This window comes from Elephantulus edwardii, unplaced genomic scaffold, assembly GCF_000299155.1.
Source record: "Elephantulus edwardii isolate Elephantulus edwardi_28Jun2011 unplaced genomic scaffold, EleEdw1.0 scaffold00176, whole genome shotgun sequence".
NCBI lineage: Eukaryota > Metazoa > Chordata > Mammalia > Macroscelidea > Macroscelididae > Elephantulus > Elephantulus edwardii.
Genome location: NW_006399926.1, coordinates 6391696 through 6402491, shown reverse-complemented (window position 1 = coordinate 6402491; position 10796 = coordinate 6391696).

Here is a 10796-nt window from a genome sequence, read left to right as displayed (position 1 = left end):
TGTTCGATCTATCTCCGACTGTAAAAGTTGGTAGAAATCATCTATTTCTCCTTCTTTGGCTTTGGTTGTTGGTGCATGTATTTGAATGATAGTGGTATTCACTGGACTTCCTTGTAAGTGTATGGATATAATCCTATCACCCACAATGTTGTACTTCAAGATGGATCTAGAAATTACTTTTTTAACTATGAAAGCAACCCCATAGCTTTTCATATATTCCAATATTATACATATTAATTCCTCTGGTTCTCTTGTGAGTTATTTGTGTCTTCTTTTTTTTCTTTTTCAAAATTGCCAATAGTTTGTCAATTTTATTGACCCTTTTAAAAAAACCAGTTCCTGGTCTTATTGATGGTTTTCACTGGTTTTCTGTTTTCTATTTCATGGATTTCAGCTCTTGTTCTTAAATTTCCTTTCTTTCGGAGGCTGTAGGGTTAGATTTTTGTTTGGTGTTTTTTTTTTCTATTTTATGAAGGTGTTGAATTTTACCGCTTTCTTCCCTTTTATGTTTTTGCCTATTGCTATAAACTGCCCCTGAGGACTGCCTTAACTGCATCCCAGAGTTTTTGGAACATTGTGTTTTCATTATCATATGTCTCTAGGAACTTTTTTCCATTCTTTATTTCTTCTAGAACCCAATTGTGTTCTAGCAGGTATTGTTTAGTTTCCTCGTTAGTGGCTTTATACGCTTTATCCTCTTGTGGTTAATTTCTAGGTGTTTGTTGTTGTTGTTGTTGTTGTTGTTTGGCATTGTGGTTTAAGGCAATACTTTGTATTCTTTCTCTTTTTTTTTAATTTGTTGAGACTTGCTTTGTGTCCTAATATGTGATCAACTCTGGAGAATATACATGTGCACTTGAGAAGAAAGTGAATTGATTATTAGGTGGGTACAGTACTCAGAATACATCCACAAGGTCAAGTTTACTGGCCTAGTAGTTTAGTCTTCTGCATCTTTGTGAAGTTTCTTTTTAGTTGACCCATCTTTTGATAAGAGTGGTGTGCTAAATTCACCTACCACTATAGTGGTGTTATCTATTTCTTTCTTCAATTCTGTTAACAGTTGTTTTACATATTTAGCAAGTCTCTCATTTGGTGTGTTGATGTTAACCAATGTTATGTCTGACATCAAAAGGAATAAGATACACATGATTGGAATTTCAGAATATGAGAGGGATATGGAAATCACTGAGAAAATTGTGGAACAGATACCAGGAGAAAATTTCCCAGGTATTGCGAAGAATGAGGAAATCCACATTCAGGAAGTTCAACAAACACCATATAAACTAGACCCAAGAAGGAAGACATCAAGACATATCATAGCCGAATTCTTCAAAATAAAAGGATAGAATACTGGAAGCAGCACGAGAAAAACAAACAGTCATCTAGAAACCAAAAGCAATTAGATTAATTTCATATTTTTTTCAGCAGAAACCATGTAAGAAGACAATTGGATGGCATATTCAGAAAGTTGAAAGAAAACAATTGCTAATCAAGTACCTATACTCAGCAAATCTCTCCATCAAATATGATGCAGAAATTACATCCTTTGCATCAAAGAAAAAACTTAAGGAATTTGTGAAAAGAAGACCAAATCTATAAGAATTCTTAAGGGTACTCTTTCACACAGAGACACTAAAGGAAAAAGGATGGACCAGAGTAACAAGAACCAACAAAAATAAGAAATAAAAAAATGGCAATGATAAAACCTGGCCTCTCAATAATCGCCCTTAATGTGAATGGACTAAATGTACCAATCAATAGGAAAAGATTATCAGAATGGATAACAATACAAAGCCCATCAATATGTTGTCTACAAGAGATACATCTAATAAACAAAGAGAAAGATACACTGAAAAATTAAAGGCTGGCGGGAAAAATATACCAATCAAATGGCATCCATAAAAAAGCAGGAGTGGCAATACTAATCTCTGGTAAAATAGACTTAAGAATGAAAATCACCATAAAAGATAAAGGTGACAAGTTTTGTTTTCTTAATGTCCATATGCAATCCATATTGAAGGCTGTAGTCTTTGATCTTCTGCAGTAAGAGTATCAAGTCTTCTTCATTTTCTGAAAGCAAATTTGTGTTATCTGTCCCAAGTAGATGTATTAGTATTAATGATTGTTCCTCTAAACTTGATGTCATATTCTTCTTCACATAGTCAAGCTTCTTAAATTATTTGCTCAGCCTATAGATTGAATGTTGTTGTTTAGGTTGATTGCTGTCGAGTTAATCAAGACCCATAGCAACCCTATCAACAAAAGGCCTGAAGCCTTTCTATAACTATCATTTATCAAAGTTCATAGAGATTCCAGAGGCATGTTATGCTCCTCCTGCTTCCAAGCAATTGTATGTTGCTGGTAAGTGCCGTGAAGTCGCAGCAACTCATAGCGACCTTATGAAGGAAAGTCCTCAACACTTGTGTGTCTTTCATCCTCTCTCCAGGTTCGTAGGGTTTCCAGAAGCAAGCTATTATGGAAGTGGATGCCACTCTTGCTTCTAAGCTTGTTTTAATCGGGGAGTTTCACCCAACACTGTCCACCATGGATAACCAATCATTAACACATTTGACACATCAGTTTCAGAGTTCAGCCTCACAGTAACCACAAGTTACCGCTGTATGGCCAATGGACACACCAGGGCTATACGACCTAGAGGAATGTTTAAACAAAAACAAGGAAAGACAGGCCTGAGGGCCGCAGATTAAAAAGTCACCCCCGTTTGACTTGGTAGCATCGCTTTCTGTCCACTGGGCCAACTGATCACTCTCTATGTTGATCTTATTGTTTTTAAGTGCAGTCGAGTCGCAGGCGACTCCTAGTGACCCTATGAAGGAAAGTCCTCAATACCCCTGATGTTCAGTTTTCCTGATTTTAAATCCTGCAGTGTTCCCTTGTTCTGATCAGGCAACTGGTTAACTTGCACATATCTGACTTGGGACTGCTGTTCCATGGAACCAGAACAAGACTCCTTCCTTCAACCAAGGTTGCTGGAAGACTGAGGGATTGTATGGTTATTATATTTTTTTGCCAACCTGTATAGCCTATTAGCATTATCTAGGTTGAGGGATTGTATGATTAATGATTATATTCGGTTGGTTTTTGTACCCAGGAACATGAAGTATATCATGCCTGACATTGAAGCTATCCGTTTTGTACTGTGGATATTGTTGATGGGAACAGTGCCCCCTTGTGGATTAGCGGAGATCAGACTTGGCCATACCCACACTGCTCTAGCTCTTTTTATACGGTTTTGACTGCTAATACTGAGCTTTGCCATTGTGTCTTGCCCCTGATGTTGTTAATCAGATTCTTGTGCAGTTTATCAGGAGTTGTCCACGTGTATAGTCACATTTCCCCCCCCAAAAAGTATCTGCAATGAATAAATCATTGTTTACATAAAATTCTACGATTTGACCTCCAGCCTCATTTCTGTCACTAAGCCTTTATTTTCCTTTTTCAATTGTTTTTTTTTAAATTTATTACTAGTTTCAATGAAAATTTACAGAGACTTTAGGTTTCCATTCATTCATTGTTGCACTTTTCTTCCCTCCCAACTCTCCTTCCTACTACACTACCCTCTTGGAAAAGTAAAAGTCTTTCACTGTTTTACAAACCCTCCCCCAGGTCCACTCCACTATACAGCCTTAGCTCTAGACTTAGACTCCTGTCATACAAAAATACCTAACAACATATCCCTCTTATATAGTTTTCTCCCTTATCTGTTTCAATGCAGTATACATTATTGAACCCATCTTTCTCAGTCTCTCCCCAACCCCGAGGTCAGTCCTGTTTTACAACAGTGGCACCATGCGGTATTTGTCCTTTTGTGACTGAGATACTTCATTCAACATAATGTCCTCCAGGGTCACCCATTTTGAATAGTATTGCATGAGTTCCTTGTTTTTCAATACAGCGTAGTATTCCATTGTGCGAATATACCACAGCTTCTCTAGCCATTCATTTGTTGATGGACACATAGGTTGTTTCCAACTCCTTGCTATTGTGAACAAAGCCACAATAAACACGGGTGTGCATATATCTGCTTGGATGTCAGTTATGGTTTCTTTGGGGTATATTCCCAGTAGTGGAATTGCTGGGTCATATAGTGTATTTGCAACTTTTTGAAAAAGCGCCATACTGCCTTCCACAGTGGTTGCACCATTTTACACTCCCACCAACAGTGAATAAGAGTTCCAGTTTCTCCACAATCTCGCCTGCATTTGTTACTTGCTGTTAAGCCTTTATTTTCTAACTACTGTTCTTCTTTTGTTTATAACTTTTACATTCTAGTCACTAGTTATATTATTAATGTATCTTGACAGCAAGTTTAATCCATTTCACATTGAAAAAAGTGGCAGAAATCTTCATTTAATTATTAATCTTTGACTTTGGTGGTTGGTGCATATATTTTACTTACAGTTGCATTAACAGTTTAAAAGTGATATATGATTGGGTATTATGGCTATGACAAGAGTCCAGAATGAAGGTTGCATAGTGGAGTGTACTCAGGGGGCAGGGGGATAGGATTGAATACCAATGAAAGATTTTTTCCTTTACTTTTCAAGAGAAGAGTGAACTTGGGATGAGGGGTGAGCAGGGAGAAAAACGCAACAATGAATAAATGGAAATCCAAAGTCTATTTAAACGTTCATTAAAATAAAAAAATAAAACATTTAAAAAATAAAAATAAAAAAGAGGTCTTCCTAGTACATGTCTATCATTTCCTATTATTTATGGTATTGTACTTCAGGATATAACCTGAAATATTCTTTTTTGAGGATGAACATGACACTATTTTTCTTCAATTTTTCATTTCCAGTATAGTAGATCATATGATTCTCTTATTTAAAATGGTAAATACCAGTCTGACTCAGCTCACTAGGATGCTAACTTGTATGAGTTCCATTTCATTTTTGACAACTTGAAATTTCTGAGAATTAATACTTCACATATTCTACATTCCAATTGTTAGTAGGTGTTTCTCCTCATTTTGAGTCTAGCCACATCAGCAAATGTAGGTCCTTCATTGGGTAAAAACTATGTTCCATCTGTGTTGTTAAGGTAGACTCTACCTTGAGGATGTACCTCTTCCTCACTTGTGTTCTGAGAACTTCTGACTTAAGTAGCTCCTCTTTTGACATTCTAATCTTCGGTTATTCGTAGGACTTTCAAAGGCCTGTTATTTCAGAAATGGATGGCCAGTTCTGCTTCTTGGTCTGTCTTAGTCTGGAAGCACTAGTGAAACCTGTCCACCATGCATGTGCTTGTATTTGAAATGCTGACCAGAGCTTGACCAAATATTGGCCAGAAACTTCAAAAAATTCAACCTGTATTCAGAAGAAGTCATGTAATAAGGGACATCATTGCTAATATTAAGTTGATTTTATCTGAAACCAAAGAATATCAGAAACTTGCATACTTGTGTTTTAGTGACTATGCAAAGGTATTCAACTTAATAAATTTTCAATAATACTGCAAATAATTGCATTCCAGAACACTTAACTGCACTCATACAAAACCTATGCATTAGCAAAGAAGCAATTTTTCAAACAGAATAAGGGTATACTATGTGATTTAAAATCAGGAAAAATATGTTTTTAGGATTATATATTTTCATCATGTTTGTCTAATGTGCATGCTGAGCAAATAATTTGAGAAGTTGTACTATATGATGAAGAATGCATTAACAGACTTAAAAGAAGACTCATCAACAACATGCATTATGCAGATGATACAACCTTGCTTGCTGAACGTGAAGAGACTTCAAGCAATTACTGAAGAAGATCAAAGGGTAAAACTTTCAATATGGATTATATCTCAACATGAAAAAATTAAAACCCTTACAAGTGGACCAACAGACAGTGCCATCTAGATGGAGAATAACTTAAAATTGTCAACTATTTCATGTTACTTAGATACATACTTACTTAGTCCATAATCAACATTCTTGGTACCAGCAGCCAGGAAATCAAAAGATGATTTGCATTGGGAAAATCTACTGCCAGGGACCTCTTCAGAGTACTGAAGAGCCATCATTTCAGTCTAGAGACAACGGTGTGCCTGATCCAAGCCATGCTCTTTGCTGTTACTTGCCATGCAGCAGTGAGCTGGACAATGACTAAAGATGACAGAAGAATTGATGCATTTGAGACGTAGTACTGGAGAAGTGTATTGAACACATCATAGACTGCAAAGAATACAACCAGGTCTGTCTTGAAGAGGGTGAAGCCAGGCTGCTCCTTGGAGGTAAGGATTTTGAAGCTCTGTCTCTTAGACTTTGGTATGTTACCAAGAGGAACCAATCCTTGGACAAGGACATCATGCTTGGAAGGGTGGAAGGACAGGCACAAGAGAGGAAGATCCTGTCTGAGATGGATTGACTCTCTGACTAGGGTAATGGGGATAGGTCTGTTGAGGACAATGAAATTGGCTCAAGATACAGCGGAGTTCAGAGCTGTTGTCCATGGGGTTGTTATGAGTCACAGTTGACTCAATGGCACATACAACAACCTAGTCAACATCCATGGAAGCATCAAGAAATCAAATGATGTATCCAAACCACAGTTTTCCTCAAATTTCTTTCCCCACCTTCAGTTTCCTGTATCTTCCTCTAAAGAAATCATCATGCTACAATGATTTATCCCAAAATCATCCACAGTTGTCTAGGTGGGCAAATACAGATAAAGAAGTCAGCCTCACTCATGATATTTGTCCACTTCAACTTTTACTGCTTTCTTGGTGTATAATTACCATATACCTTAACTGTAAATTTTTCCTAATTTTCATTTGTAACTATCCTTTAGCCTCCTCTACCTAGCAGTACTAGGAAACTACTGGTCTATATTTTTGTCCTTATAAATAAATTTGAATTTTCAAGTATTTTGTATAAGTGCAATTTTGACAATTTATTTTATGCTTAGAACAAGAAGCAGTCAGAACAGAGCAAGAAAACACTGATGGTTCAAATGCAAGAAAGAAGTGAAACAGGGATGAATCCTGTCTCCATATTTTTTCAATTTGTAAGCAGAAGAGATCATTTGGGAAGCTGGACTTTACAAGGAGGAATGTGACATCATGATTGGCAGAAGACTTATGAAGAACTTACATTATGCAAATGGCACAACCTTGCTTGTTGAAGCTGAGGAGGACACAAAAGAAAGTCAAGAACTACAGTTTTCAATATAGATTGAAGCTCAACATCAAGAAAACAGATACTCTTACCACCTGACTAATTGACAGCATCATGATAGCTGGAGAAGAGATTGAGGTTGTTAACAATTTCATCTTGCTTGAATCCACAATCAGCACTCTTGTTACTAGTAGTCAGGAAATCAAAAGACAAATTGCATTGCAAAAGTCAGCTGTCAGGGACCTCTCCAGAAAGCTGAAGAGCAACGATGTCAATGTGGAGATTAAGATGCACCTGAACCAGGCCATGGTCTTCACAATTAATTGCTATGCACCAGATAACTGGATGACTAAGGATGACAGAAGATGAAATTATGCCCTTAAAAAATTGTGGTGCTAGAGAAGAGTATTAGGCATACCATGGACTGCCAAGAGAACAAAAGGCCTGTCCTGCAGAGGGTGAAGTGAGGTTGCTCCTTGGAGGCAAGGATTTTAAAGCTTATAAAACTTTGGACATAATGCCAGAAGGGATCAGTCCTTGGAGAAGGACATCATGCTTGAATGGGTGGAGGGACAGTGCAGGAGAAGATGATCTTGGATGAGATCAAGTGACTCAGTAACTGGAGAAGTTGGGGTAGGTGTATCAGAGATGGTAAGACTGGCTCAGGATAGGACAGGGTTCAGAGCTATTGTTCATAGGGAGGGTTGCTATGAGTTGTAGTCAACTCAGTGGCACAGGACAACAAAACAACGATGACAATCTTATGCTAGATTTGTTTTGCTATGCCTTCCATCATGAAACTTTGTATCACAGTTCATTCCTTTTTATTGCTGAGTAATAAATATTCTGGAAGCAGGAGTAGCATCCACTTCCGTAATAGCTTGCCTCTGGAAACCCTATGAACCTGGAGAGAGGATGAGAGACACACATTGTTGAGGACTCTCCTTCATAGGGTCACTAAGAGTCGCCTGTGACTCGACGGCACTTAATAACAACAATAAATATTCTACTGTATGGAACTTTTTCTTTTTCCATTAATCTGCTGGTGAACATTTGGTTTGCTCTTAGCTTTAAGCTATTATAAATAAAGCTATTACAAATATTTGTTTATATGTTTTGTTTGGACATAAATATTTTTCTTTCTCTTGGTTAAATACCCGTAAGTAGAATAACCACGTTACATATTAGGTATAGGTTTTATTTTATTATAAATAAAAAATCAGTAATTATTTTACACCTCTACATTCCTAGAGGTATATGAGAATTGTAAGTGCATGGACTCATCAACATTTTGTCTGTCCATTTCTTAAAGATATTCTAATTGATATGTAGTGCTATTTTATGGGGTTTTAATTTGTATTTACATCATGACTAATGATGTTGAGCTAGTTAACAATTTACCTGCTAACTGAAAAGTCAGTGGTTTGAACCCACTGACCACAGCAAAGAAGAAATTTGTGGTGATCTGCTTCTGTAAGGAAGGCAGCCTTGAAAATCTTATGGGTCAGTTCCACTCAGCCTTAGAGGGTTGCTATGAGTAAAAATCAACTCAAGAGCAATGAGCTTTATATCTTCTCTGATACATTATCTGTTCAAATATTGCTTCTTATTTTACGGAACTATTTTATTTTTTACTGCTTATTTTTAGTGCTTTTTATATATTTTGACATAAGTCCTTTTACCATATAACTAATTTGGAATATATGGAATGCATTTATAATAATTATTTTAATGATCTTATCTATTAAACATATCTCTGTGCTTTTCATTTTCTTAATAGTTTCTTTAAAAAGGAAGAGGTTTTTAACTTTATTAAAGTATGATTAATCATCTTTTCTCTTTTATGAAACTTACTTTTGATAGTATATCTAAGAAGCTTTTCTCTAATTCCAACACACAAAGATCTTTCTCCTAAGTTTTCTTTAGTTGTTTTTTTTGTTTGTTTGTTTCCAGCCCTTACATTTAAAGAGCTTTGATGGCTTAGTATTAAGGAGTTGCCTTACTAACATAAGGAAAGCAGTTTGAATCCACTTGTTGCTCTGAAGAAGTAAATGGGCAATCCCAATCGTTTGTTGTTATTAGTGCCATTGAGTACGACTCATAGCGACCCCATGAGCAAAAGGTCTGAACCTAGTCTTGTTCTGTGCCACCCTCACACTTCTTGACACACAAGAGCCCATTGCAGCAGTCACCGTGTCAATCCACCTGGTTGAGGGTCTTCTTCTCCTTCTTCGATCCTCCACCCTTCCCAACATCATGTCCCTCTCCAAGGAATAGCGTCTCCTAGAAACATGTCCAAAGTATATGGGACGAAGCCTCATCATTCTTGCTTCCAAAGAGCACTCCAGGTGCACCCTCTCCATACATGAGATGTTCAGTGCTCTTCTCCAACACCACAGCTCAAAGGCGTCAATTCTTTTTCTGCCATCCTTATTCAGATGCATAGCTAATAATTGGGAAGACTATGGTCTGAATCAGATGCACCTTAGTCCTCAAACAGAGGGATTTACAAACTCTAAAAACTCACTAAAGGGTCAGTTATGTGTCAGTTCTGACTCGATAGCACATAATATTCATGACTATGAACTATTTGTGGTAAATTTTATATATGGTGACAGGCATTGACAGAGATTTTTTTTTGTTTGTTTTTACAGGTGGTTGTTGTTATGTGTCATTGAGTTGTTTGCAACTCATGGTGACCCTATGTACAATTGCTCTGAACCCTTCCTTATCTTTAGCTAGTCTCACTACTGACTCTGACACACCTACCCCCACGACCCCAGTGACTGTATCAATCCATCTCATCTGGGGTCTTCCTCTCCTGTGCTGTCCCTCCACCCTTCCAAGCATGATGTCCTTCTCCAAGGACTGGTCCCTCGTGGCCACGTGCCCAAAGTATGTGAGATGGAGCTTCAAAATCCTAGCCTTAGGGAGAAAGATTCACCCTCTCCAAGAAAGATCTATTTGTTTTCTTGACACTCCATAGTATGTTCTAGACACATCGCCAGCACCACAATGCAAAGGCGTCAATTTTTTTCTGTTTTCCGTAGTCATTATGCAGCTATCTGATCCACAGCAAGTAATTTCAAAAACCATGACCTAAATAAGGCACACCTTAGTTCCTAGACTGGCATCACTACTTCTGAGCCCTTTGTAGAGGTCTCTGACAGCAGACTTCTTTAATGCAATTGGTCTTTTGATTTCCTGTTTGTTTTAGCATATTTGTTGAAAAGATTGTCCTTTCTTCACAGAATTTCCTTTGCATCTTTGCCAAAAAGCAGTTGACTATAGTTTTGTGCATCTATTTCTGAGTTATTTTTTTACATTAATCCATTTTTCTGTGGTGGCATTAATATCTTATTAGTTGTAATTGTTGATGTTGTCATGACTGGAGGTGAGTGGAACAGTGAAACATTACTTTGCAGGGAAGATGTAGAGGAAAGTGTTCCGTTTTTCTCCTTAGAAACTTGTTACAATTAATGGGAAAAATAAATATTTACAAAGTCACATTTGTTGACATGGCCAACAGTCAAGATGTCATGTCTTTGGACTGTCAGTGACACATTACTGGTGGATGAAGTTGTTGTTATGTGCCATCGAGTCACTTGCGACTTGTAGCGCCCCTATGTACAAGAGCTCTATATGTTCTTCTATCCTGTGCCAA